General features: G+C 38.5%; 1 long non-coding RNA gene across 2 annotated transcripts in view; it reads right to left on the reverse strand.

Moving 5' to 3' along the window:
- Positions 1–7159: 7159 nt before the first annotated feature.
- Positions 7160–22376, reverse strand: part of LOC106041831 (uncharacterized) — a 108346-nt gene continuing 93129 nt past the window's right edge. For both annotated transcript variants that reach the window (XR_010829408.1, XR_010829409.1), the window contains 2 exons: positions 10484–10639; positions 7160–9944 (listed from right to left, as the gene is read on the reverse strand). This is a non-coding gene — a long non-coding RNA (uncharacterized lncRNA). The remainder of the gene's footprint in view (positions 9945–10483; positions 10640–22376) is intronic.

Below are 22376 nucleotides of genomic sequence, written 5' to 3' on the forward strand. Positions count from 1 at the left end.
TGCTTTGAGTTTCATTGTTATTCAGAACTATTTGAAGATAGAGCTGTCTGAATACATCAGCTTGGGTGAATTTTTCTCCTGTGCTGCATTACGAGGTTTAGCAATTTTAACAGTGTAACTGAAAGGTAACACAAGGACTGCAATATACAGCACTGTGTAAGAGCTGTGCAGCCACTCATGGGACCACAGAGCCCAGCCAGCCATTTTGTGACATTTAGAAAAGACATTTTGCCACACACAGAGTCACTTTGGGAATGCCAGTACACTCAAAAAGATTAGGGGTCCTATGTATTTCACCTTTGTACTCATGCTCCTACAAAACTTCCTACCATTGAACCTCACCGGTGAAAGCTGATGGGGAAAGTAAGTGCTCCTTAGAGGGCTGTCCCTTCTGCCATGGATGAATTTGGATTAAGTGTGCAAAAATACATCCTTGAAATATAAGAGATCAAAATGCCTGGAGGCCCATAGGAAAAGCTCCCTCACCTTTCACTGTTTAAGATGAGCTTCACTTGCATCATCCTACTATGAATAAAGAAAACATTTTCTTACAATCCTTTCCCTAAAGAAGTAGAAAATATTTTAATTTCTCTTTGTGTTGCCCATATACTCAAAAGAGTTTGTGGGCATCTGTCAGTCAAGAGGGTATTGTTCCTTGGCTATCCACCCTTGCTGATCTGATTAGTCAGTTTGATTGACAAGAGATAGTATTTTGGTTATGTTTATTATGGAGAATTCTAACTGCTATTAAAATTCCAAACACAAATAAGTTCATCTTTTTCCCCAGTGTCACTGAGACCTTTAAACAATAGCAGTGATTAATTTAAACTGAAATCTAAGTTGTGGTTCCTTCTAAATCCAAATGCCCTTTCCCCCCATTTAAAGTCATTAATTATCTTAGTGAGTTATAAATTCCTTGATGAGCCCAGAATATTATGATCAACCTGTTGCTATTTGGAGAAAATATCTGTTTTCGCAGCCATTTGCGTGAGTTAAATTCTGCTGTTATTGACTGCAGCATGCAAACCTGCCCCATGGCCGAGGAAGAAGTCATTTTATTCTTAAGCAGTTGATATATCCCACAGGCAAGCAGATTTTAAAATGCTGATATATGTAACTAAAAATGTACAAATCAGTCTTTACTACTACAAACTTACCATATATCATGACTACTTATTGATAAGTTTATCTTCCACTCATATACACACATCACACATGTAGAAATGCATCTAGAGGGATGGAGTTTTATCCAGGGTGAGGAAAATGAGTTGTTCCAGCACCTCCTTGTGATTTCTGACACTATTGCTATGATGACCATCTGCAAAATATCCAGTACATCTACATCTCAGAATTAAAAACAAACAAACAAAGAAACAAACAACAACAACAACAACAACACAACCAAAAAATAAAAATAATAATAAAAAGATTGCCCTGGTTATGAACTAAGAGGAAGAAAAACCTTTAAAAATATAATATTTAAAGGGTGATGGTGGTGGTATTCTGTAGTACCCATTTCAAAAGTAATGCACTTCAGTCTAATATATTTGAAGGAAAGAAAAGCAGTTCGCATAAAGCAGATAAAATTGGTTAGTCAAAGATGATGATACAAGCAGTAAGAAAAGTCATTTGAAACAAAAGTTTTTGTATGAAGTGACTTCAAATGCAGATCATATAATGCTTTTTTGCTATCTTATATAAAGAAAAGACTGTATGTCACTGAAGTCTTATGGAGACTCTTATGGGGAGAAATCCTTTCTCCCCACTGGTGGAACCTAAATAACTTGGTGAGGACAACTATATCATGTACTTATCTAAGTGACATTATCCTACCCGTGTGGCCAGAGTCAAACCAAAGGGACAGAAGAGTTAAAATCTTCAAGAAACAAACAACAAACAAACAAAATCAGGCAAAGATGAAACAGCTTAGGTGAACAGCTTCAAAGGGTTTATCTTCAAAGGACTTGGCTGGGCCACCAGTTTGGAAAAAGCTTTCTACCTGAATATGAAGATGGTTTTCTATTCTTAAGCACAAGATGAGAAACTATTTAACTATTACAGAGCTTCAAGCCAGAGAAGAAAGTAAAATATTAATAAGAATGTCACTGACAGTAGTGAGTCAAGCTGCAAGAGAAGAGAGAGAAAAATAAGACCCAGCAACGAAGACTGCTTACTTCAGCCCAGAGATGGAGGTGAGCAGGCTATGAAATACACCAACCTTTTCAAGAAAAGAAGAAATGCACAGAAAGGCTTTTATTATTGTAACTCCTTGCTATGGTGTATGGTAGAAGATCACTGTTAAGACAGAAAGTATGTTAAATATTCCCTCTCAGCATCCAACAAGAGCTCTTTTCTTCCCACTTCAAAAGATTAAACCAATGGAAAATCTGAGAAAAATATGTGAGGTTTGAGGCCATATCCAATTGCCTGAAACATGCTTACAAGTCCTATTTGTCATTTTTCATGCCTGCCTACGAGGTCACTGTTCTATAGATGTCTGCAACACATCTATTGTAGGCGTCTTCCCTTCAGATCAGATGGTCAACATAAGCAAGGCAAGCTGTCAGGCACACGCTTGCCTATTTAATCACTTTTTGTGCAAGTCTAGTAAAATACATTCCTCTACCCACGAACCTTTTCTTACTTATTTGTCCTTAGATAGCATTTCTGCCCTTACTGCCAGCTTGCTTCATGATCATGTCCTGAAGAAACTGCACAAACCTATTGGAATCAAGGAAACTGCCTACAGGAAAAGTAGTTCCTCTTTCAAAGGTCAAGGCCAAGATCAAAGCAAGATTGTAACACGTGACAGAATTTCTGCACCTTATAAATGGAGAAGGCTGTATAAAGCCTTGTAGGTACAAACCATTTGGACCCTTAAAGTGCACTTGTGGATTAAATTCTGCTTACTAATATTTGTAAGACAACTATAGGAAAACTTCTCTCACAGAGAGGCATGGTGAGAATAAGTGAATTCCTTGCAGCTTAAGCCATTTGTTACACACCTTGCCATCTGAGCGCATACATGTCAAAAGCATTAGCAGTTTATACACCTGATCTGTGACTGTGCATGACTTTCTTCGGGGTGACTTCTACTGTTATAACAGAAATATGTCACAAAAACATCCAGTCACAAACCTTTATGTTGCCTTCCAATTTTTTTACCTTCACATGAGAGATTAAATGGGACTAACAAGAAATAAAAACTCTCAGCATAAAGTGTCCGCAGATCAAGCATCGCAGTTAGGGAAAGAAAGAGCTCACCTCTCACTTGTTTCCTTAACTAGATACTACTGCTGATCCCTACAGCCAGATTAGAAGATGGCAGTTATCAAGTTCTGTGTCATTAGACTGGCAGTTGCTAAAGTGGATGATGCTGTTCATATCTTTTAGCATCCTTGCAAGTGTTTTGTTTATTCCACTTATGATGATTCTACACTCTGAAACAGCTATCGCTCTCTAAAATAAACAAATATATATACAAACTCTGTGACACGGGAGAAAGATATTATAATGAAAGGGACATGATAAAACAAATGTGTCTGTCTGAGATGAGTGGACATAGGAGTACAGTGAACTGACAAAAGTTACACATGAGGTAAACAAAATGCTGAGTTTGGGCCTGGATCCAGATAAAGTCTTGGTGGATGCATCTTTTTTCAATAATGAACTCCCACCAGAGCTTACTTATGAGTCTGACACATCTAAATTACGTTCAACAACATTTAAATATTGAAATAATCTATAATAATTCAATAAATTCAATAAATTCAATCAAGAAATTGAAACAATCAATTGAAAAATTAAAATTGAAAAGAAATAATAAAAAATTGAAATAATATAAATCCAAACCAACTAGAGAGCATATGGAATATTGCCTTCCTAACGGTATGCATAAGCATCTTCTGTCAGCTTTATCAGATTAAAGACTCCAAATGCTGGCAGTGATCAGATCTGCGATGATAAATGGGCACAGGGGTATGAGCAGAGTTGCATGTGATCTTTGAGGTGGGTTTAACACATGAGAAAGAATCTGCATTGCAGTTGGAGAGTTCTCCCTTTGTCTCAAGAAAAGTGGGAATTCGGCCCAAATTCTCAGCCCAATCAAGAACTGTCATTTTACCAGGTCGTTGCCTTGGAAGGAGCACATTTTTCTTTTGTCATCTGGGCATCACTGTCCCAAGATGCATGCTCCAAAGAACACCCCAATTAACCTTCAAGTGACAATGAAAGGCTTTCCTTCCATTCTTCCTGTATGGAATAATAACAGTAAAAGAAATTCAGCTTTAAATGCAAACAGAAACATTACAGCTGGAGAAGGTAAAAATGTATATAAACCTCTTAAAGATAACACAAAGCAAAAACATAGTGCCAGCAAAATTATCAATAAATCGCCCTGAGGCAGACACCTAGCATGAAAAAATTTTGCCCAAACTGCTGAAGGTTGGCAAAATTACAAAAAAAAAAACCAAACAAACAAAGGATGTTTTGCCACTTCTATGTTCAATAATAATGCATTTTAAATAAACCATCACAGCTGCAGTAGTCCTTTGTACACTTTGGCTGGCTCTTTAATGATTTATTACTATCATTTTGTGCATCTTAAATCAATCCAAGGTTATTAAGACCCCTGAATGTGAAGTGCAAGATCCCCAGATCCTCACTAGCTACAATTTGGAGTGTCAGCCCCAAAAACTGCAGTGAAGTTAAATTAGGGTAAATCAGCCCGTAGTTGCCCAGCTAAGAGTCTGGTGCGTACACCTGCTTTAACCAGCTGAAAATGCTCTGTCTACAACTTAGATATAAGATGCACTGTGCCACTTGAAACACTTCCAGGCATCCTTTTTTTGTCTCCTGTTACCTGCCTGCAAAAACACTCAGCAGCACCCTGGGGTATATGGCACCAGCATCATCTCAGCCCCAAAGCCCATCTAGTGAGAGGGCACACCCCAAAGAAAAGGCCTTTGTTCTCTGGAAATGCTTAGCCGCTGGAACACTCCCTCAAGCACCAGTAAAACATTCTGGCCCATATTGGTCCTGTCCCAGGGAAGCTGCATACACGGCCCCCAGCAGCATGGACTAGAAGGTTGTGTGCCCAGTCAGGCGTGTAGACTTGTCAAGAAAGCATGCATCCTCTCATCAACAGTGGCATTAACAGAATAGCTTAAAATATTTAGGATCCTGGCATAGACACCACACAAGACTAGTTAACCAGCCTACAAATCTCTTAAGAGTCAGCCAGTAATAGGAATGCAATTCCCCTGCTAATCCTTAGTTCCTTCTTTTACAAGACACATTCCACCTCTGTTCCTTCATCTCCAGCTCTTGACACTTTTTGGAAGTACCTCCTCCAAAAGGCAATTCTGATCCAGGGATTTCAGTAAGTGCAGGCTGGAGAGACTACACTGCCAACTCGTGGATTTTTTTATTTATTTTTTATACTAGTTACTTAATACTTGTCATTTTCTTTTTACTCCTGGAGGCACCTGATTAAATGATCCATTCAATTCAAACACATTTTTAAAAGCAGCTCTCCAGCAGTCCTGAAAGCAAAGAAAACTTTGAAGACTTAATCCAATATATGCAGAAAAAAAGTAAAAGTACATTAAGATAACTAATTTTTGAAAATCTCTTGATTGGCAGGAGTTTGGCTTTTCAACATCTGTGGTCATCATTGTTCTCCACTATTACCTAGGGTCAAAATGTAAATTTAAGAGGACTTAATGAAACCTATTTTTCCTGCAGCCTATATGCTTGGAAAGTGCCATTACACATGTTTCATGTTCTGAGAAGTGACAATACAGTATGATTAAATATGGGTCTGTTCCAATCCCTGACTGATGCAAAATCCATCATCTACTTACATATATCACCTGGCTTCTTGACTTACACAAGAATAAGTGTACAATCAGCCATATAACTTTCCCCCATGTTGTTTTGCTAATACTTCTCTCTTGCTTGTGAGACACGTTTGCTCCAGGTGCAATCCTCAGTTGCTGCCAAAGCCTCAGTCCCAGTTATGGCAATAGGGCCTCAGCAGAAGGCTGAGACACAAAACCTCTGCAGGAGAAAAGCAGTTAGATTCCTAGAATACCACTGAACTAATGACACTGCATCCTGCCTTTACATAATCTTTTTCCTAGCATTAGAAGGTTATGATTAAACTTACCAATGACTAGCACAATGCAATTCAAACAACAAAGTACTTTCTGATCATACAAACAAAATGTTGGTACTGACTGAGGGATCAGGTGACTCAACAAATAGCAAGGAAAGCTTGTTTCTCTTGATATAATTGTGGCAGTGATCCCATAATATCCATAATATCCTATGATACTAGACATTTCGGGCTGACCCACCTCTTCCTTCCTCAGGTCCTTATGGATACTCAAGATTCTGTCTCTTGCATTTATTTTATTCTTTGGTTGGAGGAATAGGACAGGGATTCACAGACTTGTAAAATACAGATATCAGATGAACATGAATTAAGAAGAAAACATCTTTTGCAGCAAAATGAGGAGTGGGGACAGATGAAAAACATGCAGATTCACTTAAAAGAGCAAAATTAATAATTATCACACTATTTCCTTTAATTTCCCTATGTTGAAAAGCAAAAAGAGCGTGTTATTTTCACACATCAGAATTTGGTTTTATTGCAGCTAACAGTTGATGGAAGAGGGGGCAAAATAAGGTGACTTTAAAAGCATTCCTTCATAAGGAACTATGTAAAAGTTACCAGGGCATAAAACTGGAATAATGGCCTGCCATAAACTCTACCTTCAGACTTGTGATAGTAAAATTTGATGGGAGTAACACATCTGCATCTTATACCAACAGAGACTGGTCCCTTTGTTTTCACTCAGGAAAAAACAAACAAACAACCAACAACAACAACCACATAACCTAGCTGTGCCCATACCTTGGGCCATGTGAAAGTGAAATTTCAGAAAATCTGAAAAATTGTATAGCCACACAGACAACAAAGCCACTATTTTTTTAACATGGCAAATTAAACTTTTTTCCCTTGCTCCAGTCATGCAAGTTTCATGGCTGCTGAGCCGTATACCATGGAGCTTCACCCATCTCTATCACTGTTTGCATCAGTAAAAGCTACTGCCCCAGGAATATGGTGCAAGCTGGCACTCCTCAGATACTCTATTTTCCCATGAGAGATGTCATTCTGGCAGCAGGCTAACCCAAAGGACAAGCCGCACCAGGACACACTCCCTTCCCACAGCAGCAAGCCACTCTCTTTTGCAAATCCTTCTGTAACCTTGCAGGAGGTAGGACTTGCTCATGGATGCACATAATTTTCAGTGCCTTATATCAGCACAGAAAGAACCACACTGTTAGAAGGGGAGCAGTTAAAGTAAGCACAAATGAAGTAAACTGAAGAATCTTTATCATGAAACAAGCAGCCTCCCAAACCCATCCAGACTTAAGACTTTTTACCCCAGAGGACTGCAGCTGTGTGTTTACTTTTGCATTATCCTATTTTTCAAGCACCTCCCTGCAGGGGCCCGTCCCCACTGCTCTGTGCACCCTGGGCTCCTGTCTGTCCTGTTCTGATTCCCAGGATGATGCTCAGTGTGACTCTGTGGTGTCAGAGGTGACAGCAGGGTGGCCAGGGTGCCAAACTTCCTCTTAGCTGTCTGCTCCTCTGTATGCCAGGGACTCTACAGCACAAGTGCAGGCACACTTCACCCAGAATTTGGGATGACCACGCTTGTCTTCCAATGCACATGTGGGAGACTGAATGGCATATCTCAGAAAAAAAAAAAAAAAAAAACCAACAACAAAAACGCAGAGAGATCATTTGAGAACACTGAAGCTTCATGAATAAAGGAGATTTAATCACCCAGCTGCTCCCCATTTGACCCCTCTCACTTCTAGCTGACTACTACACGGTGCCCAAGACACTCTTCTGCTCCCCATACCAGCACCTGAGCTCTGCACCTGCCAGGGCAGGAAGGCCCCTGAGCCTTGACTCCTGACACCTGACACAGAGGAAGGAGCTGTGTTGCTGTGCAGGTTGCCTGCTGCACCTCCATGTGTGGGGAAGCAGAATTCACACCATTTTGCAAAGCGCTGTCACACTACACTACTACATTACAATGTGCAATCATCAAACAGTTTGTTCAATTCCTTCTTGATTAAAATCAGCTTCATTAAACCTAAGTAATGACTGCTTTGTTTTAACAGCAACCATACCTCCATTCTAAGTGTCTTTCTGAATATTGTCTTCCCATTTTAGACTTTCCCATGCCCTCTGAGCAGCTTCATGTCCCATCCCATTTTTCATTTCCCTTCTCATTCTATTTCTTTCCAGGCAGGCAGCTTCCTCCCTCTGAACTGTGTTGAAGCATCTCTCTGGTTCCTGCCTTTCAGTATCTCCAGGGGTCTGATTGTGCATGCAGCCCTTGACACTGAATCAAACAGGCACCTTTGTCTTGAGATGATGGAAAGTTAGCTGCTTTGATTCCTGTTGCTATTGCATGCAGCAGATAAAAGTGGTAATGTTTAGACAAATCAGATATTTTTCCTAGTGACTGTGTAACTCTTCTCACAATGTGCCGTTTTTACACAAACATGACCTTTCTGCACAGGCTACTTGCATCACCTAATTACCATTCTTTCAATACATTAATTTGCATTTAATATACAACACATACAAACATGCTACAGTGCAAAAGAGGGGGAAGGGACAATGAGACAAAAACCTGCAGGTACCTAAAAGAGGCGGAGGAACCTGGCGTGCAAGCAGCTTCAGCTGTTTTCACTCAGTCAACAAGCACTGAGCACAACACAAAGGTGTGCTGGCACCAGCACATGGGTAATTGCTTCACAGAGATTCCCATGCCCTCCCCACTCACCTCATTCCTGCAACCTGGGCAACCCTTCACAAATACTTTGTGTATGAGAACTGGCTGCTTTTAAGTAGCTAGAAGCTTTGGTAAGGGGATGTATTTTCAGTGAACAGATTGATGCCAGAAGAGGTGAGGATATTGAAGTAAATGAAAAACAAAGGCACTAGGCAGCCCTGCAGGCTGTGTACATGGAGATACATGGGTGGAAGTGGGGGAGCTCTGCCCTCCTTTTCACTCATCATTCAATCTTTCATTTCTGTTTCTCTTGGAGAGTGTCCTTGAATTCTCCTTCCATGTACGTTTATATCATGGGAGAACAGGAAAGCTTACTTTAAAAGTATTTTAACGGCTTTTTTCCCCCTCTTTTTTAAATGACACTTTGAGCGAATGGAGGTCTGCTTACTGTTTTGGATAGCATATATAATCTAAAGAGGATTAATGTGGTGCTGATTGCTAGGCTAAAGTGGATCCAAAATGTCAAAGCATGATATACCTGATCTAACATGTAATAATAGCTGTAGTTTCGGCATTATGCTTCTGCTGTTTTAGAATTTTTATTCATTTCAGCAGCAATATAATAATTTTGTGGTAAAATTGCTCCTACGTTACCCTGGATGACTTTTAGAGAAGCAGAAGCTTTTTCTAACAATATGTCAAGGCTTCAAAGCAAGAAACTGAAAAGACTTGAATCAAATTTTGACCAGAAATGAGAGGGCTGCTACTCTGTATAATTTCCTTACATTGGAGCAATTTTATTGTTGACACAGTAGGTTTTACTTGTAGGTAAAATAAATAAAATTGCTTTATTTGGTGAGTAGCTATTAAAGAAGGAAATAATCTGCATAGAAACCAGAAAAAGGATTTTATTTTTTTTTTAAACCTGGATGATTTCATGAGTTGGCTTACAGCACAGTTCTGCAAGTCTATATCAGCAGAGACGAGGAGAGCAATCTGTGGGGGGAGAAGCACATCAACCAGTGAGTGTCTAGGTGGGAACTTCTTAAACTCAAATTGTTCTTGATAGGAAAGTATCTTGCAGTTATCCCATAGGTGGGCATGACTGATATAGCTGAAAGCCTAGGAAGTAAAAGTCAAAATGAGGGGGATTCTGAACACTTTTTTTTTTTTTTTCTGAATCATGGTTGTTCAGATAGTCTTAATCATTAGGTTTCAGCTTGACACGATAGCAAAGAGAACAGACCTCAAATCTGAAGTGCAAGTATTTACCATTGAAAAGTCAATTCCTCTGTCACTCGCTCTGGCAATAGTATCACTATAATTATGAGTTTAATATCTGAAATTCATTGATTTCATATTTGCATGCATGTATGCTAACTAAAATTAATTAATTTTAATTGCATACACCAATTACAACATCAGGCTCATTTTCCAACATATTATTCCTCGCTGATTACATATCCTCCAAGATTGCTTTAATTTTTCATTTTGTGCTTTAAAGTCAAAGAATAATATGTATTTCTAATTAAGCTCACTTACATATCTCACTGCTGATTAAATCACTATTTAATATTTTATAATATAAGCCACCTTTAATTTCCCCCACTGAGAGCAAAAGCCTTGCAAACTCTCTTATTTCTCCCCTCGGTTTCCCTGACCTTGCCATTGCTATGTTGCTACAGGCACATTTCTTCCATCTTCACAGCAAAATGTCAATGAACCACCTTGTTGACAGGAATTCAACCTTGGGGGAAAGCAAGCTCCTTACTGACCAAAGGTCCTGGTCTAAAGTGATCAGCAACCTGCCACCTTCACTAGAAGAAAAGAAACAGACATTCAGGAGACGTTTTAGCACCGTCTTAGTGGGACTGCAGGTCTTGCTGAGTGTCTCTGGAGCTGACACATTTCAAACCTTTGAGGGGATTCTGGAAGTCCCCTGTTGGTGCCTACCAAACCTGGGCTGGATGCTACAAAACAAAGATGGTATTCTCTCTCTCTCTCAACCAACACAGCAGCATGAAACTTGCCATTCAGTCCTCAGCCAGGACTACTTTAGTATTTCCAAAGTTTTAACATAAATTAGCAGAAAATCTGGAGGAGAAGTCCCTAACCTGCTTCTACTTGCCCATGTGTACGTGGGCAAGTACATGTTGTATAACTTGGGCTGTACAAGCTAAATAGTCTCATTTCTACTGCATGAGTCCTGGGATGACAAAAAAGAAGGTAAACCAGATTAAATCCTTAACAAATTTGACTTAACCAAAAGAAAAAATTAAGTTCCTGAGCTACTAACTTAAGTTAGTACTAACTTTAGTTAGTAGTTTAGTTAGTACTAACTTAAGTTAGTAGCTCACAATTTGACCCAGACTTCACTGAAATCAATGGGAAACTTCTGATCGTGTTGTTAGAACCATGATTAATCTCATATACAATGGATGCACATATCTCTTGTTACTGGGATAGATTTAGGAAGATCAGTGCTGATTTCAGCTCTATATGAAATTGAAACATTCCCAGCATCAGTGTTTGCATGCAGAGCACTTTGTGTGTGTGTGTGCGTGTAGTTATTAAGAAGAAATCTTTGCTTAAATCCCTTGTTAAACTATTCCTTTACACAGGTAATTCTTTGTTAGCATCTAATTAAATGGCTAGAGACTCATTGGCCCATCACACCTAAACCCTTGTCATGTCAGTGAAGTGCTGCATCCCTCCCATAGTCAAGAGGAGGAGACAGGAGTCTCCAGAGCATGGTTCATCCCAGCTAAGTTTGGTAAGGGATGCTACAACTAGAAAAAGTCTCTCTCAAAACACTGAATGAACTGGGAAAAAAATCAAAACCAAATGACTTTGCACACTACGTTTGGGACTGAAAAGCAGATTTAAACAAAAAACGTAAGTATCGGTGCACATATTTGATGGTACCAACATAGGAAGATACATTAAAAGGAAAAATATACTGGTAAAACCATTTAAAATGACGTCTGGGAGCAAACAAGACATAAGAAAGAAAAATTGGGACAGAAATAAAAAGAGAGGAAAAACTTAGAAAAGAAATGTAGTAAGATGGAACAATATATGTATTTAAAACATTCCTGTCTCCCACCTCTGCAAAATAAAGAAGTCATTTATATTCACTTTCCTGCTTAAAACTAGATGATTATGCAGGCTATGTTAGAGATGTAGGTAAATATTGTTGATGTATCCAATAGGTTAGCATAATACTTCCAAGGAAAAAAAACACATGCCATCTAAACTAAGGATGAGCCATCACATTTTCTCAGAAAATATATAGGAAAAAAAGAAGTTTGATGTTTGCAGCTGTATTGTAGAACCCAGTTCAAGTCCCTGCTATAGGTCCCTCTATAAGTTTATTCAGTGTCACCAGGGTTCTACAGACAGTGAAATTAGGAGACAGGAGCCCTAAATACAGGCACTAGCTGGTCTGTCATACTTTATCAGCTGTGAAATGGGGCTCATATTCCTTTCCTTACTTCAGAGTAATATCCAGGATGAATATATTAAATCTGTGTCATCTCAGATCCTACCGTAAAGGAGATAACTTTGCATTTTAAGATAGAGAAAAATAATAGTATCATATGCTCAAGTTTTCTCTGGAATCATTTTCTCTAGAGTTATATCTATATATAGTCATATATATATATATAGTCTATATATCTATATATAGTCAGGAGTTATATATTGAAATAGATAGATAGGAATTATATTTATATGTTTATCTTTATATATCCAACTGAATGAATCCTGTATTTTGGAATACTGTTTGTGTACATGGTTAAATTGTGCTCTTTTTTGTTTTTCTTTATCATTAACTATAACTTGCACGTTAGGTAGGTCAGTGTATTATCTCAGAAGACAATATTAAATGAGATAGGCTTAATCCTTCTTTAGTCTTCTAAAAAGCAAGCACTTAACACAGCTAGCTGGTCAGACTGCTTCTGTTGTTAATGGAAACAGATGCTCAAGAGGACAATTCATTTTTAATATCTTAGACAATTATCTTCTACAAATGCCTATTGAGAGGCCTTCTCCTCTCAACTGACAACAATAATCCTAGATAGCCATTTTGACAAAACACCTAAGGTTTAAATGGTAAAGTTAGGTAAAGTTAATCCCATACTCCTGGGAGAAGATGTCTGTATTATCCTGAGTGTAACCTTGAGGAGACAAGAGAAGAACATTTTTTGGGAGAGAATCCATGACATCATCCAACATCTTAAGGTGCCGACAACTGAGTATTTTCAAAGCACTAGCAATGATCATGGGTGGATTTTTTATTATTATTTTTTTTAATCTGGAGAATGAAATCCTTCCCAGTGAATCCAAAAGAGACCCTTTTCATGTTCTTCTATAGCAGAAGGAGATGGCAAACACTTTGTGGGAGGCAGAAGATGGCTTCTGATGTTTGTATTTGTTTCATGCATAGAATCAATACTGGACCTGGGAACAGCTGAGCTGATCCTGTGATCATATACCATGTGCACAAGAGGCTTACAGTAACAAAAGGACTGTTAATAACCAATATTGATTCACCTTTCTCTAATGCACGGACAAAAATGTCATCAATAAGTTCGTCAACAGCCTGAAGCAATGAGCATTATAATGCTCGACTAAGCCAAGAATAACACAGCATTCATTTATTTATTTCAGTTGCACACAATCCCCCAGGAGATTAATAGATTTAAAACAACAGGTGATTTAGACGGCAGCTTCTTTTGTGGGTGTCATGCCCTTGTTGTGTCTCAGCCTGATGCTGGCTTTAGATTTTGGTCGGCTGGCTTCACCTAACTTTCCATCTACATTCATCTTCACTCTTCTGTTATCTTTTCAGTCCCAAGAACTAGCATTTCAATGCTACTGTTTCTTTCTTTTACTAGGCTATTAAAAGCAGTATATCAAGCAATTCTGAAAGGTTTTCGATTTTTGCTGTATTAAGGGTGCTAAGAATGTGGAAAAGTATTTCAAGATAGAAACAATTCTCTGAAGAGCATTTCCCACTATATTCACTTCTCTCATTAAAATAAGTGATTGTACAGGTGAGTGGAACACAGGTATCCACAAAAGGCTATTGATCTCTCCTTGGTGAAAACCATACTTAAACAGAGACTGGCTATTGTTTTGCACTAAAATGGTGCATAAAGGCAAGACAAGCAAAAAACAGAATTCCTGTAATAGCTTGTTTCTAAAACTACATTGAAATCAATACTATGGCATAAGTATAATCTCATGAACCTTTCAATGTAATTGCTACTTGTTTAATTTATTAAAACAACTTAAAGTACTACTTTGGGAAGTTGACGGGCTTTGGGGAAGAGGTGAAATGATTCTTTTCTACATTTTTATCCCATTATAGCTTTTGCTTTCAGTCTACATATTTAAACAACATTAACTGCCATGGTTTCTAAGCATGTGAGCATCACAAGAATGTGTTTATGATTAGCTGTCTTTCTTCTCCCTTGTGAGAAACTGATGCTGGCCTCAATCCAGGAAATTTGGATAGAGAGCAAGCCTCCAAATATTAACCCCTTTTAAATTACAGAATTTCAATTCCTCCCCATTAGGAGATTTGAAGACTTCGACACAACTCGTTTCTAAGGAAGGAAAAGCTCAAATACTGAGCTCCAGTGTCCACCTTTAATAAGGAGTTATTTTTTAGAGCTAGATTTTTCTCCACAGAGCTTCAGACATCAATGAAGATGACAGAGAAATGTCCATTTCATGGAATATGCATGGCTATATAAATAATAAATAAGAGCATTCAGCAGCATAGCATCTGTGAATCACATGCACAAAGTAACCTCACTAGGAAGATAAAAAATAATGTTCTGGCAAAAATTCTGAACAGAAATTTGAAGAAAAGGATTTCCTTACCCTTACACAGATTGAAAAGAGAAATCTTAAAATGATCTGAATGTCCTTTTATATTACCCTTAGGTACCCTTTGCACTGCTCAGGGATTCAAAGCATTGTTCTAATAAGAAAAGGAACCTCGTAAAAATGGCCACGTGGAGTTCAGTAGTTGATGCCTCTCAGGAATTTCAGACCAAATTTATCACTGTTGGAGATGGTCTATTGGCTTCCTACATCCTGTAGCCATTCTAAACAATCACTGTGTAACTGAAGCCAAACTAGATCCTTTCTGTCTGCTACATGACCACCAGCAAATAAATGATGTATCTTTGTAAAGAGCTAATTAGTTCTGGAGCATATCTTTGTGGGTCCACTGTCATCAATGTATATACTGAACTAGCACACCATCATTAATTTCAATAGAGTCTCTTGAGACTATCTGATATATCCTTTAATTAAAATTCATTAAACACTTCTAATGATAAAGACACACAGAAAGGAGCAGAAACAGGATCTCTTCCTAGAGCTGTGTCACTTCTGAAGGATGGACAAGAGTAAAGCAAGCTGTAGAGACATACTTTTGTCACTAAAGTCAATACATAAAACTCTGAATAACTATAGGGATCAGTTTTAACATGTTAAAAGGTGACATTTTAGTGCTGTCACTTTTCAAAATGGAAGCAAACTTTCAAAGGATACATCGATTTCAAGAAGTATTCTGGAGTGGTTAACATATTAATTTTATACTAGAAATGTTTAGCAGGAACTGCAAGATAAGGTTGCTTATGTGGTCTTTCTTAAAGATGTTCTATGCCCATGGTTTACCAGTAATAAAAGAAAAAGACAAAATGGAAATGATTTGCTAGGTTAACAGTTGGACTTGATGATCTTAGATGTCCTTTCCAACCTAACTGATTCTATGATTACATTTTATACTATCATGGGTGTAAGTGTTGTCTGACATTGGGCAGCTTCTGGGCTCTTGTCATGAATGACACCCCTTTAGCCTCCCCTCTACCAAAAGCTTGCTACATAAGTCCAGTAAATTGGGGCCATCTCAAAAGAAGCTGGGCTCCTACATTTTGGAAGCTGAAATGGACCTTAAATCAGTACTTTTGATGGTCCACTCCAAAAATTTCTCCTTCTACAAAAACGTTATGATTGGCACTGAAGGTTATATTCCTAACACACACACACAAAGAAATAATAAATTTACTTAGCTCCCTGAACTCCTTTATTAGCAATAACAAGAGCTTTTTAGTGCAGCAGAGGCAGCTCTGCTTGGGTTTGCACAACCATTTTGAAGAAAGAATGAAGGAAAATGAGAGAAATATCAGGCAGAGAACATGGGAATATCGATAAGAGGGAAGCAGCAATGGAAAAAGAAGCTAGGGATTAATTGAGGCTCAGTTGAAGCGATAAGAAAACACTTGTGTGACAGATTTTCTGGTTAAATTATGAGTCTTTTGGATTCTCATGGATTATAGTTTCAACACCAACTATATAACCTTGATGCATTACATTGATTACACCTTGGAAATGGCTGATGTCAGTGCTACCAACAGCTCTGATCTATCTGTATTTGGTGTGGTTAGTAGATCGAGAGAGGTTCTCCTCCCCCTCTACTCTGCCCTGGTGAGACCGCATATAGAATATTGCATCCCATTCTGGGCCCCTCAGTTCAAGAAGGACAGGGAACTGCTTGAGAGAGTCCAGCACAGAGCCACAAAGGATGATTAAGGGAGTGGAGCATCTCCCTTACGAGGAAAGGCTGAGGGAGCTGGGTCTCTTTAGCTTGGGGAAGAGGAGACTGAGGAGTGACCTTTATAGATATGTAAAGGGTGAGTGTCAGGAGGATGGAGCCAGGCTCTTTTCACTGACATCCAATGATAGGACAAGGAGCAATGGGTGCAAGCTGGAACATAGGAGGTTCCACTTAAATATGAGAAGAAACTTCTTCACGGTGAGGGTGACAGAACACTCAAACAGGCTGCCCAGGGGGGTTGTGGAGTCTCCTTCACTGGAGACATTAAAATCCCACCTGGACGCATTCCTGTGTGACATGATTTAGATGCTCCTGCTCCAGCAGGGGGATTGGACTAGATGATCCTTCAAGGTCCCTTTCCAGCCCCTAACATTCTTTGATTCTGTGATATGTTTTGGTTTCAACCAAACCTATAACATAAGAATAGCCATGCTCAGCCAGTTGAAAGATCCATCTGGACCATTCTCTGACATTGGCCAGTAATCCATGAGCTGGTGAGAAACAGAAATCGAGACAATTATGGAATGTTATTTCCCCAGAATAATCTCAAAATAATCACTTCTCTTTGGTTTTAACCTATGGAGACAGGCTCTGAAGGCAACATACGCTAGTACTGCAGTATTATTTTACACCAGCAGATAGTGATAGGACAAGGGTAAAAGGCTTTAAGCGAAAAGAGGGGAGATTTAGATTAGATGTTAGGAGGAAGTTCTTTACTCAGAGGGCGGTGAGGCACTGTAACAGGTTGCCAAGAGAAGTTGTGAATGCCCCATCCCTGGAGGTGTTCAAGGCCAGGCTGGATGGGGCTTTGGGCAACCTGGTTTAGTGGATGGCATCCCTGCTTATGGCAGAGGGTTGGAACTGGGTGATGTTTAGGGTCCCTTCCAACCCAAGACGTTCTCTGATTCTCTGATTAGTGGTCAAACTGAGTAAATTAAAAGATTTTCTGCCTTTTTCTGAATTTGGAAAATTCAGAGACTCTGTTAATAATGATCTTGAGCATTCTCCAAAGAAGGCTAAAAGTTCCCTGCCCTTGGCCAGACACCAAAGTTCTTTCCTTTTTCACCCTGTTTTCCTTCCCAGATACATAGATATTTATGCTAGCTGCTAGCAGTAGGACTCCTTAATTAGAAGCAAGGCTTAGTTCTCTTAACACAAAATAAAGATATAGCCACTGTGGTACTTACTAAATATAGGCTTTTTTGAAAAAGCCCAGAGGAGGCATTGCAGGATCAGAGGCAGCTAAGCCCTGTATTTATTGATAGACATTTTGATTAACTGTTTTCATACTGTCTTGCTCCTTTTCATTATTCCAAGCAAGGACAATTTAATATTGCTCTTAAATGACATTGTCCTTGCTTTTCCTAGAATACACTTGCCCAGCATCCTTTATGCTGTCTGACAACATTCTGTGACTCTGAGTCCTAATGCATTAATGTTTGGCGCATAACTTCCCATTTAGATTGCCCTAAGCAAGTACATTTGTGTTTCTCAGTTACCATGAGCTTGGTTATATTCAGCACTTAGGTTACACGGATGTATACGGTATACAGGAGGTTACTTTTACTCCTTTCTCTATCTTTGTGTTGAGATTATTTAAAAGAGTTCACAAATAAGAGTATACTGATCTAAACCTAAGCTCTTAAAGGTCACTGTAAAAATATATACATAATTGTCACTCAAAAGAGAAAGAAAACTACTTTGATGGAGCTTTCCAAGATGTTTCTCCTTCATTTTCCTCCTTGGAACACACAAAAGTGCAAAAATTCTGCTTCAGATGAGTTGTTATTGAATTTTTGAAAAAGATCTATTCACTTTGGACACCTTTCTCCTAATCTGTTACTATAACAGCTTACCCACTGAACTACATACTCAAGGCTGATGTGTAACACATTTGCCTTTAGACTGGATATTCTCACTTGTCACATTCACTTCCTTAAGCATTTTCAAAATCAGCACCAATTCCTCCCACAAGAATCTTTTTAAAATACAAGGAGAAAGTCAGACTGATTTGACCTTGATGAAAACATTGCTGATTATTTTTCCAGGTATCTCCATATTGCAACTTAATGCTATATACAGTGGGTTCTGTAGAAAGATATTTGTTCTGTAAAAGATAGTTTAGAGTTTCTGTTCTTTTTATCTCCTTCAAAGGACAAGTTTGTCTCCTGGTATATTTTTGAAAACATTCATTAAGGGGAGCACTGTGGAGCTTAGACAGGAGCTTTTCAAACTTCAGGCAAAAAGGAAATACTTTCCATCATTTGTATCCTTTTCATAATTTGAAAAAAAAAAAAAGAAAAAGAAAAAAAGAAGGAAAGAAGCTGAGACTAGATTTATAATAGATGAACTGAACAATTATCTCAGATCCTATAGATTAGTGTTAGGGGTTCATGGTGGGGTCCTACCATAGCATTTTGCAGATAGAGATAAGTCATATTAGAACTCATCACCTATATTTTCTTTAAAATTACTGCTTCAGAAACAGCAGGAGACAAGTGAAGGCTCTCCGACTTCATTTGGATAAGTGAGAAAATCCAGTGCCTAGCAAGAAAAGGGTCATCCATCATTTGCTGGAAAAGCAGAGCATGTGAAGAGGAGCTTCAAATTTTAGCTTTTATTTCTTCCTCTCTGCAGAATATTACACAATCTCACAAGACATGTTTATTTTTAATATTGTAGTATCTACCTAGCAGACTTCCTTTCACTGGAAATCAGCTCATCATGGTGGCTAGGAATCTGTAAGAATCAACACAAAGCAAGTGTTGTTGTATGAAAATTAATGAACAGTTGTGAAGCAAAATGGCATATTAAAAAGATAAAAATAAAAATAAAAATAAAACATTTAGATGCTTCCACTCATGAGAGAAGAAAGCAAGAAAAGAAAGAAAAAAGTATCATGCTTGTATGCAAACTCTGTTGGAGCCTAAGTTCCATTGCTGCAAATGGTCCTTGGATCAGGCTTATATAAAAATACCCAGAATAGAACAGGTGCTAAATTTAAATTATTTAAAAGATAGGTGCTTCCTAGTGTGGTGTTCCTGTCCACTCCTACCTCACTACACAACTGAGAGTTTTTCCATTCCCAGCCATTCACATCACCTTGCCTGCACTACCTGCTTTTTCATCTACCTGCTACACGCAGCTCCCAGCACTCTGGAGAGTCAGCACCTTGTACCGCCTGTCCCACTGCATTGCAGGAAAGCATGGTATGCAGAGACCCTCTCAAAAGTGTGGCTGATAGAGATGGTTGGAGACTTTGCTCCATTGCACAGAAAGAAGTTGTCTAGTCAAACTGAACAAAACTGCCAAAGCAGCTTTTTCACACTTTAACTTTGTGCACATAAGCACCGCTTTTTTTCTGGATTGCTCTGATCACTGCTAGCATGGTAAAATGGAAGGCAACAGGATGAACTTTAATTTACTGACAGAAGCTATATCTAGTATTTTGCATGATACACAGCTTAAAAATAAATAAATAAATAAAAAGCACAGAGACGAAGTCACAAAAAAGAGCAAAAGAGAGATTTTTAGAGGCATCAAACAGGAATGCCAAATAGAGATATGAAAATGATTTTCATTTTCTAGTTAGAAGTGCTCCACACTTACAATTGCCTGATTAAATGTAGAAACCAAAATATTACAACAGTCCGATGCAAAACCTTATAAGACTTGGGGCTTGGATTTGGTCTTGACAACTTCAAATCATTCAATTTTAAGTCTTACTCTTTTTGCTTCAAAATGCAGAACTGGACAGGAAATCTTATGAGGGAGGCTTTCCAGTTTGAGGTTTCTACTGCCAATCTCAGGTGAAACAAGTGTGAAACAAGTGAAAAAGCAAATTGAAAAATGCATGAGGAAAACATGCAAAAAGAATTTTTCACAATCTGAAAAGTGTATGGCTCCAGCTTTTTTCTAAAAACAAAATCATACAGATAGCTTTATTTTTCCAGCCCTAGTCCTACAGAGAGCCAATTTAAAAACAGATCATACTATACTTAAATAAATAAATAAATAAATATGAGGAATGCTGCATGATACAATTTAAAACAAACAAACAAAAAAAAAACCCACCTCATTCCTTCAAAAGAAAAATACTGAGCCATATAAAAAACTGATGGGAAAAGTCAGACCCTTTTAAAATTCATAAACTACCCCCAAATAACAAAACAAATGAAGTTCTGATAAGTCAGCACCAGGCATTAAAAGGATCAATACGTAGTTCTTAAGACAAAATACAACAGCTATGATACGAAAACCATCGAAGAAATAATAGTAGAATCTGCTTAAACAAGAACTCATGAATATAATTCACTAACAACGCCAGCTCCTAAGCGATTGCTTGTGTTTGGGACCAATGACATTTGGCGTTTCTTTGAAAAATAATCCCTTCTGAAAAAGAATGTGCAGTTAGCCTGAATCTAAACAGAAATAGAAAAAAAGGGCCCATTTGGACAGAGTAGAAAGAAAGCAGTTACATAAATTGCTAGTTACATTACAGGTGTGACTTCAAACCTGAAATCACTGAAACTGGTTTTGCTGCTTACAGTTTCCAAGTGCAGCCTTCTTGGGACAGGCTAACTGAATTTTTATTTTCCTGCCCCTTTTTTTTTTTTTTCTAAGCTGCTCAGTGCAGTTTGTTTCTTACTGTTGGGTGACTTTACTTCCTGAATGTCCTGCTACCAGATTAATCTGAAATACCTGGTGCTATGCAGATGAATCTGGTCCCTGCATCAGTGCCAAAGTTGAAATAGGCAGAGAGGAAAAAACACCAAAAGTCTCAGAACTGATCCCTGAAGTTATTGAAAAGGCTCCCTGGACTTCGACAGGGATCGGTACCTTGTCTCTACTGCCCCACGTGCCCTGTGTGAGAGTGATCAAGGCCCGTGTCTGCAGGAGTTGGTGACTTATGCTCAATTATGGTGGGAGCAGGAACAAATGATAAGAGAACCTCACCGCTAATTCTCTGCAAAATCCTTCAACTGAAGGGCATGGATTACAAAAAGCTACGATGAATGAAATATCCTTTTTTTTCTATTTTAGCACTTGAATGAGACCCCATTAGAGCAGGTGCTGAGTGAACAGCACAAATTACCATAACCTTGAAGTAAGAGCTTACATTTGGTTCAGCATTTAGGAATGCAGGCCAGTCCTTAATGCAGAGATGAAGATCCCTCATGCCTAATAACAATTTGCATGAATTCTTTGACTTTAATGCTTGCAGCATCAATGCTTTGAAGTGGTAAACTTTTACAACAATTGCATGAGCATGGCAGGAAACAAAACAGCATTCTGAAAGAGCTCTAAAGGTAAAAACTTAATTGTTTGAATGAATTCATACAAGGCCATGCTGCCTGTTGAGTGATCTCTCAGCGCCTGGCCAGCTTGAAGCCCTAGCAATCCACATGTTTGAAAAATCCAGCCTGAAGCAATCCACACGTTTGAAAGAGCCAGTCTATCCCACAGCCAATTCATAACTTTTGAGGAAAATGGGCAGCAATCTCAAATGTATTTTATTGTCTGTCAGATTTAAATAGTGGAATGGCACAGAAGACCCAGCCTAACTTCAAAAACTGTCTAAACCCTACCATGTCCTCCTAAGAATTTAACATTATGGAGCTCAGTACTCTGCCACCCTATTTCTTGATTCATTTCTATGTAAAAATTCATTGTTATTAATAATCAGATTGAGCATCATGATCTGGAAAGGCTGTAAACTTAAATGATTTTGTCTAGAGACTTTTTTAATGACCTAATAAAATCAACTGAGTACCATTCAGGTCAGCATTACACGATTTGGCAGAAATGTTAAACCCAAGTAAAAAATCCCATGGAAACAAGAATCAAAGTTGTTTTGCAAGGAGTGCATTTTTCTTACTGCAGGCATAATAGCTACCCTTAGGGTTTAGAGATTTTAG

Source organism: Anser cygnoides, chromosome 2, assembly GCF_040182565.1.
Source record: "Anser cygnoides isolate HZ-2024a breed goose chromosome 2, Taihu_goose_T2T_genome, whole genome shotgun sequence".
NCBI classification, from domain to species: Eukaryota; Metazoa; Chordata; class Aves; order Anseriformes; family Anatidae; genus Anser; species Anser cygnoides.